Below are 9,454 nucleotides of genomic sequence, written 5' to 3' on the forward strand. Positions count from 1 at the left end.
TTAGCTGACACTCTAGGAATCTTCTTCACCTCATTGAGCAGTCTGCGCTGTGCTCTTGCAGTCATCTTTACAGGACGGCCACTCCTAGGGAGAGTAGCAACAGTGCTGAACTTTCTCCATTTATAGACAATTTGTCTTACCGTGGACTGATGAACAGCAAGGCTTTTGGTGATACTTTTATAAGTCAACAAATCTTAATCGTAGGTCTTCTGAGAGCTCTTTTGTGCGAGGCATCATTCACATCAGGCAATGCTTCTTGTGAAAGGGCAGGGCAGCAGTAGCCAACATCTCTAATCTCATCTCATTGATTGGACTCCAGTTGGCTGACACCTCACTCCAATTTGCTCTTGGAGATGTCATTAGTCTAGGGGTTCACATACTTTTTCCACCTGCACTGTGAATGGTAACATTTAATTATTTGTGTGTTATTAGTATAAGCAGACTGTGATTGTCTATTGTTGTGACTTATATGAAGATCAGATCACATTTTATGACCATTTTATGACCAATTTGTGCAGAAATCCATATCATTCCAAAGGGTTCACATACTTTTTCTTGCAACTGTATATATATATATATATATATATATATATATATACAGTACAGACCACAAGTTTGGACACACCTTCTCATTCAAAGAGTTTTCTTTATTTTCATGACTATTAAGGCATCAAAACTATGAATTAACACATGTGGAATTATATACATAACAAACAAGTGTGAAACAACTGAAAATATGTCATATTCTAGGTTCTTCAAAGTAGCCACCTTTTGCTTTGATTACTGCTTTGCACACTCTTGGCATTCTCTTGATGAGCTTCAAGAGGTAGTCCCCTGAAATGGTCTTCCAACAGTCTTGAAGGAGTTCCCAGAGATGCTTAGCACTTGTTGGCCCTTTTGCCTTCACTCTGCGGTCCAGCTTACCCCAAACCATTTCTATTGGGTTCAGGTCCTGTGACTGTGGAGGCCAGGTCATCTGGCGCAGCACCCCATCACTCTCCTTCATGGTCAAATAGCCCTTACTTTCAAAGTTTTCCCAATTTTTCGGCTGACTGACTGACCTTCATTTCTTAAAGTAATGATGGCCACTCGTTTTTCTTTACTTAGCTGCTTTTTTCTTGCCATAATACAAATTCTAACAGTCTATTCAGTAGGACTATCAGCTGTGTATCCACCTGACTTCTCCTCAACGCCACTGATGGTCCCAACCCCATTTATAAGGCAAGAAATCCCACTTATTAAACCTGACGGGGCACACCTGTGAAGTGAAAACCATTTCAGGGGACTACCTCTTGAAGCTCATCAAGAGAATGCCAAGAGTGTGCAAAGCAGTAATCAAAGCAAAAGGTGGCTACTTTGAAGAACCTAGAATATGACATATTTTCAGTTGTTTCACACTTGTTTGTTATGTATATAATTCCACATGTGTTAATTCATAGTTTTGATGCCTTCAGTGTGAATCTACAATTTTCATAGTCATGAAAATAAAGAAAACTCTTTGAATGAGAAGGCGTGTCCAAACTTTTGGTCTGTACTGTATATATATAGTATGTCACAAAACCTAAAATTTTTGTAAATATTGTATTATATATTTATTATTATTATTTATTTATTATTTATTATAACACTGAAGATATGGCACTTTTATACAATGTAAAGTAGTCAGTGTACAGCTTGTATAGCAGTGTAAATTTGGTGTGCCTCAAAATAATTTAACACACAGCCATTAATGTCTAAACTAGAGATGAGTGAATTTATCAAGAATTCGATTCAGCCGGTTCGCCGACTTTTTCGAAAAGATTCGGGTTTGATCCAAATTTATTTGCGGCGAAACACGTAAAAAACGGCTGGCTGCAGAGAGCCTTTATAGTGGTGTACAACACTGTGCCTTGCAGTAACACGCATAGGGAGTCTGCTGTCGTAATGAAATAATACTGTGAGTCAGTATGACATGCAGATGACAGGCGTCACTCTTGGAATCACTGCACACTTCACTTATTTGGGCAGTCAGGGGGCCAAAACTGACCAAATAACTCAAGTATGAACTCAGCCTTACAGGTTGTTGTTAGCGTCAAGAAGAAGCGCACTCCTTCTACACCGTCGTCAGCTGATTCCACATAGATGTCTACAAACCCTGTTCTATTAAACGCTTATACAAGTAGAGTCACCCGACAGAGTAAAGACGGTGTCAGCAGTAAGTTTGTGTTGACGTCACTTATTATTTTGCGGTTCCTCTGATCTGTCAGAACAATAACCTCCAAAAAACTGATCTACTGATGCACCAGTTGTTGTGGCAGGCTGGACCACCACATCGGAGCCACGGTTCTCCCAGGCCACTTTATGGTGATGCTGCATATGTGGACGCAGGGCCATGATGCCAACATTGGCACCCTGGTCACGCTTCACCTTATGCCCACAGATTCTACATATGGCCATGTTCACCTCCTCCGGCAGCTTAACAAAAAAACTGCCACAACGCCGAGTAGGTGATTTTACCCCTAACACTAGGCACTGACTGACTGCTACTGCCGCTGCTTCCGCGAACCTGTGAACCACTACTTCTCGGGCAGGTAGGCTCCTGCGAAGCGGGTGGTCTACCACAGGCATGTTTGGCTCCTGATCTCCCAATGCTGCCACCCTGCTGGCTCCCGGCCACGATAGCGACTTGCTGGCTCCACCGCTGCCTCAAGGGGAAGCTGCCACCCTCTTCTCCCGATGATGATGAAACCCCTTTGTCACACGGCTCCCAAGTGCGATCAGCTACATCATCATTGAGTACTATCTGCACGTCACTGATGTCCTCCTCAACCGTTTCTAGGTCAGAAGCTTGACCACTCGCAATACCAGCTCCCACGCCACTACTCTCATCACTAATTGCCCACCTAGTGGATGAAGCGGCCGATGTCTCCTCCACATCTTGGCTTGCCAGTAGCTGCTGACTGTCTTCTACTAGCTCATCCTCGCCATGTAGTGGAGCTGAGCCCACAGCATACAATACTTCTGTGGGTGAGAGAACAGAAAAGGATAGAGGTTGAGGACAAGTGACAGCACAGGGCCTGCTCCCGGGCCATGCTAACTAAGGGTTGTCTGACAAGCGCACCGACTCTTGGATGGGGGTGTCTGATGTCGCTTGCGACGAAGTTGAAGATTGAGTCATCCATTCAAGAACCGCTGGGTTGCTGGTCAAGACACGACCGCTAGCTGAGACTGGGAGCTCAGACCTCTCGAAGTGACCCCTGCTGCCAAGGCCCGTTACTCTGCTGCGACATGTGACTGCACCAGAAACATTTAGGCCTCTGCCACTACCCTGTGCAGGACCTGGCACTTCTCTGTCTGACATACTGTTAGATCAAATAAATTAATAAAAAGGAAATTAAAACACCCCAAAAAAGTCTGTAATTTTCTTACTTCATAACACAAAGGCTAATAAGCCCTTTTTTTCCCCACCATTACACACCAAAAAGGGCTGTAATTTTCTTACTTCACCACACAACGGCAAATACTTTTTTGTGCCACTAATACACGCAAAAAAGGGCTTTAGAACATATAACTGCCCCGCTGAATGGCAAAAATATTTTTCTTTTGCCACTAATGCATGACAAAAAGGGCTTTAGAACAAATAACTGCACCGCTGAACGGCAAATATATTTTTCTTTATTTCACTTATACACTCCATAAAAGGGCTTTAGAACATATAACTGCACAGCTGAACGGCAAATATATATTTATTTTTTCCACTTATACACTCCACAAAAGGGCTTTAGAACATTTAACTGCACCACTGAACGGCAAATATATTTATCTTTTTTCCGCTTATACACTCCACAAAACTGCTTTAGAACATATTACTGCACCACTAAACGGCAAATATATTTTTCTTTTGCCACTAATACACGACAAAAAGGGTTTTAGAACATATAACTGCACAGCTGAACGGCAAATATATTTATATTTTTCCACTAATACATGACAAAAAGGGTTTTAGAACAAATAACTTCACCACTGAACGGCAAATATATTTTTCTTTTTTCCACTTATACAAACCACAAAAGGCTTTAGAACATACAACTGTATCGCTAAACAGCAAATATATATATATTTATTTTCTACTAATTTATGGCAAAAATGGCTTTAGAACATATAACTGCACCGCTGAATGGCAAATATATTTAACTTTTGACACTAATACACGACAAAAAGGGCTTTAGAACAAATAACTGCACCGCTGAACGGCAAATATACTTTTTTTTTGCCACTAATACACGATAAAAAGGTCTTTAGAACATATAACTGCACCGTTGAACAGCAAATATATTTTTCTTTTACCACTAATACTTGACAAAAAGGGCTTTAGAACATATAATTGCACCGCTGAACGGCAAATATATTTTACTTTTGCCACTAATACACGACAAAAAGGGCTTTAGAACATATAACTGCAACTTTTTTCCGCTTATACACTCCTCAAAACTGCTTTAGAACATACAACTGTATCGCTAAACAGCAAATATATATATATATATATATTTGCCACTAATACATGACAAAAAGGGCTTTAGAACAAATAACTTCACCACTGAACGGCAAATATATTTTTCTTTTTTCCACTTATACAAACCACAAAAGGCTTTAGAACATACAGTTGTTTTCAAAATTATTCAACCCCCACTGAAATTGAGTTTTGCAATTGTTTTGGCCAGTTTGACATTGATTTTGATCATTTCAGTCATCTTGTTTATAATTAAATCAAAGAGGCACTTGTAAGTCAGACAAATATAACATAACATTTATAATGAAATAACCACAAATGTCTTTTCTGTGCTCACATCATTATCAGTTTTATTCAGCCCCCAAGTGACATTCAATCTTAGTACTTAGTACAACATCCTTTTCCAGTTATAACAGCTTTTAAACGTGAAGCATAGCTTGACACAAGTGTCTTGCAGCGATCTACGGGTATCTTCGCCCATTCTTCATGGGCAAAAGCCTCCAGTTCAGTCACATTCTTAGGCTTGCGCGCTGCAACTGCTTTCTTTAAGTCCCACCAGAGGTTCTCAATCGGATTTAAGTCTGGTGACTGCGATGGCCACTTCAAAATGTTCCAGCCTTTAATCTGCAACCATGCTCTAGTGGACTTGGAGGTATGCTTGGGATCATTGTCCTGTTGAAAGGTCCAACGTCTCCCAAGCCTCAGGTTTGTGACGGACTGCATCACATTTTCATCCAATATCTCCTGGTACTGAAGAGAATTCATGGTACCTTGCACACGCTGAAGCTTCCCTGTACCTGTAGAAGCAAAACAGCCCCAAAGCATGATTGACCCCCCCACCATGCCCCACAGTAGGCAAGGTGTTCTTTTCTTCATAGGCCTTGTTCTTCCTCCTCCAAACATAGCGTTGATCCATGGGCCCAAACAGTTCTAATTTTGTTTCATCAGTCCACAGAACACTATCCCAAAACTTTTGTGGTTTGTCCACATGACTTTTGGCATACTGCAGTCGACTCTTCTTATTCTTTGGAGACAGCAAGGGGGTGCGCCTGGGAGTTCTGGCATGGAGGCCTTCATTACGCAGTGTGCGCCTTATTGTCTGAGCCGAAACTTCAGTACCCACATCTGACAAATCTTTTTTCAGTTCCTCAGCAGTCACACGGGGACTTTTCTCCACTTTGCGCTTCAGGTAGCGCACAGCAGTCGAAGTCAGCATCTTCTTTCTGCCACGACCAGGTAGCGTTTCAACAGTGCCCTTTGCCTTGAATTTGCGAATGATGCTTCCTATGGTGTCTCTTGGTATGTTTAACATCTTTGCAATCTTCTTATAGTCATTGCCCTTCCTGTGAAGAGAAATCACCTCTTCTCTTGTCTTCCTGGACCATTCTCTTGACTTCACCATGTTTGTAAACACACCAGTAAATGTCTAGAAGGAGCTGAGTATCACAGTCCTTTTAAAACTGCCTAATTGGTGCTTATTATGCTTGATTGCTGCTCCTTGACATCCACAGGTGTTTTCAATACCTGATCGAAAACACTTGAATGAACCTCTGTTCTTAAGAGTGGTAGTCTTTAAGGGGTTGAATAATTGTGTCAATGAAGAAATCACAAAAAAAACATTTAATACTGTATTACAAAAACAATTTATGTCATTTTAGTTGCATTTGGTTCTTTAAAAAGTCCTTGTAAGATTTCATTCTGAACACAATTACAAATGTACACTAAATTCCCTAAAACCCTTTACAGCATTGGGGGTTGAATAATTTGGAACACAACTGTTCAACTGTATCGCTAAACAGCAAATATATATATATATATATATATATATATATTTGCCACTAATACATGACAAAAAGGGCTTTAGAACCAATAACTTGACCACTGAACGGCAAATATATTTTTATTTTTTCCACTTATACAAACCACAAAAGGCTTTAGAACATACAACTGTATCGCTAAACAGCAAATATATATATATATATTTTTTTTTTTTTTCTACTAATTCATGGCAAAAATGGCTTTAGAACATATAACTGCACCGCTGAATGGCAAATATATTTAACTTTTGCCACTAATACATGACAAAAAGGGCTTTAGAACATATAACTGTAGCGCTAAATGGCAAATATATTTTTCTTTTTTCCACTTATACACTCCACAAAAGGGCTTTAGAACATATAACTGCACAGCTGAACGGCAAATATATTTTTCTTTTTTCCACTTATACACTCCACAAAAGGTTTTAGAACATATAACTGCACCACTGAACGGCAAATATATTTTTCTTTTACCACTAATACTTGACAAAAAGGGCTTTAGAACATATAACTTTATTGCTGAACTGTAAATATATTTTTCTTTTTTCCACTAATACACGGCAAAAAGGGCTTTAGAACATATAACTGCACTGCTGAATGGCAAATATATTTTTCTTTTGCCACTAATACACGACAAAAAGTGTTTTAGAACATATAACTGAACCACTGAACGGCAAATATATTTTTCTTATTCCACTAATACATGACAAAAAAGGCTTTAGAACATATAACTGCACCACTGAACGGCAAATATACTTTACTTTTGCCACTAATACACGACAAAAAGGGCTTTAGAACATATAACTGCACCGTTGAACGGCAAATATATTTTTCTTTTACCACTAATACTTGACAAAAAGGGCTTTAGAACATATAACTTCATCGCTGAACTGTAAATATATTTTCTTTTTTCCACTAATACACGGCAAAAAGGGCTTTAGAACATATAACTGCACTGCTGAATGGCAAATATATTTTACTTTTGCCACTAATACGCGACAAAAAGGGCTTTAGAACATATAACTGTACCGCTGAATAGCAAATATATTTTTCTTTTTTCCACTTATACACTCCACAAATGGATTTAGAACATATGACTGCAATGCTGAACGGCAAATATATTTTTTCTTTTTTCCACTTATACACTCCACAAAAGGGCTTTAGAACATATAACCGCACCACTGAACGGCAAATATATATATTTTTTTCCACTTATACACTCCACAAAAGGCTTTAGAACATAACTGCACCGCTGAACAGCAAATATATTTATCTTTTTTCCACTTATACACTCCACAAAAGGCTTTAGAACATAACTGCACTGCTGAACGGCAAATATTTTTTTCTTTTGCCACTAATACACAACAAAAAGGGTGTCACGGAAGTGGAGAGCATTCACAGCCCTGAGCTCAACCCACACCTCTGACCCTGTCTACTTGCACGGTCCGCCCTAGCCGACGGTGTACAACTGGAGGACGTTCCCTAAACTGAGTACATGCTGGGCCTTAAAGGGAACAATGAAACTGGAGAAAATAATAAACAAAGTGACAGGCAGGCACAGAGGGGTAAATGCACAAACAATGCAAATATAAGCAGCGGTCAAAATACAGGACGAAAGAGACATATAAAAGAGTAAGCAAGGTCAAAACAAGCCGAGGTTGGTACCAGGAGGTCATGTCAGTACAAAGGAATAACTAAATCACAACAAACACAAGCCGAGGTCCAAATGCCAGGAGGTCACGTCAATTCAGAGGAAACAGCAGAAGCGGGGTCAAGGAAACAGAGCCAAGGTCAAGGTACAATGCAAACCAATACAGAGAACCTGGTAAATGAAAAGAACTTATTCGCAGGCAACCTGTGGCCAGCAGGCTGCCTGTTTAAATAGTCCTGGCCGGTGAGTCACATGACGTTGCTGGCATCACGTGACTCACAGCAGCCCAACGGCGATCATCATTATCGGCGCTCGGCTCTCCTGCAGCTTGCCTGCTGTCATGGAGACGAGGACGCAGGTTACGGCCCTGTCCCTCTCCTTGCGCAGGATGCCGGCGGTGCTGCGAAGGAAGCACGCGTCGCCAGCCCCTCATTACAGTACCCCCCCCTCTACAAGGGGCCACCGGACCCAAGGTTATAGGGTTGGGTTTCTCCTGGTGAGCCAGATGAAACCTTTTCACCTGTCTGGCAGCATGTACGTAACTTACTCATCGGCACCCAAGACCTCTCTTCTGGCCCAAAACCCTTCCAATGCACCAGATACTGGAAGGAATTTTGGACCTTTCTAACATCAATAATCCTTAAGACCTCAAATTCAATTTGTCCGGCAACCTCCACTGGAGGCGGGGGTTCCTGTGAAGGAAGGACAGGTGACAAATACTACTTTAGTAAAGACTTGTGAAACACATTGCGGATGCTAAAGGAGTCAGGTAGTTTTAGTTTAAAAGATACAGGGCTAATAACCTTAATAATTTCGTAAAGACCAATAAATCGTGGAGCAAACTTATTAGATGGTACTTTAAGAGACAGATTTTGGGTAGATGGTGTGAGGTAGTAACGGGCCTCATGGCTGCTAGGGGACATTCATGGCAGGAGTTTCCATGTCTTTCCCGTCAGTCATCAATTCTGCGGCAGCACCAGGTGCCACAATCAGTCTGGGATAAGAGCCCAGCCCAGACTGTCAGTCAGGAGAGAGATTCTTGGTGCAAGAGAGGCCTGCTGTAGGCTCTGGAAGGGTGGTCTCAGCCGGGCTTGCTGAGGGGCCACTGGGCTAGATGTTAGTCTGAGCTTTGGGGGACTCCACAAGGTCTGGGAATCGATGGTTGCTAGGTCAGAGTCAGGCGGACTTCTGGGCTACAATCCCCCAAAGGTACTGGACTTTGTTGCAACCTTGAAGTACTGGAGTACTAGCTAAGAAAGCCACATGTTGGTACCGTTTGTGAATGGTGCTATAAGTGAGGTAGGATTATTCCTGTTTAGTTAGAGCCCAGATGGGCAAGGCGTTTGTTTTGTTATTTTTGTTTGGCTGTTGTGAAAATAAACCTGATGTTTGGACCTGAAATCCGGCTGTTATGGACATAATTGTGAGAATGACCCCCGAAAAAGAGCTAATCCCTCACAATAGCAGGATGCGGGCAAGCATCCGTGCTCAAAAGTA

Source organism: Bufo bufo, chromosome 3, assembly GCF_905171765.1.
Source record: "Bufo bufo chromosome 3, aBufBuf1.1, whole genome shotgun sequence".
NCBI classification, from domain to species: domain Eukaryota; kingdom Metazoa; phylum Chordata; class Amphibia; order Anura; family Bufonidae; genus Bufo; species Bufo bufo.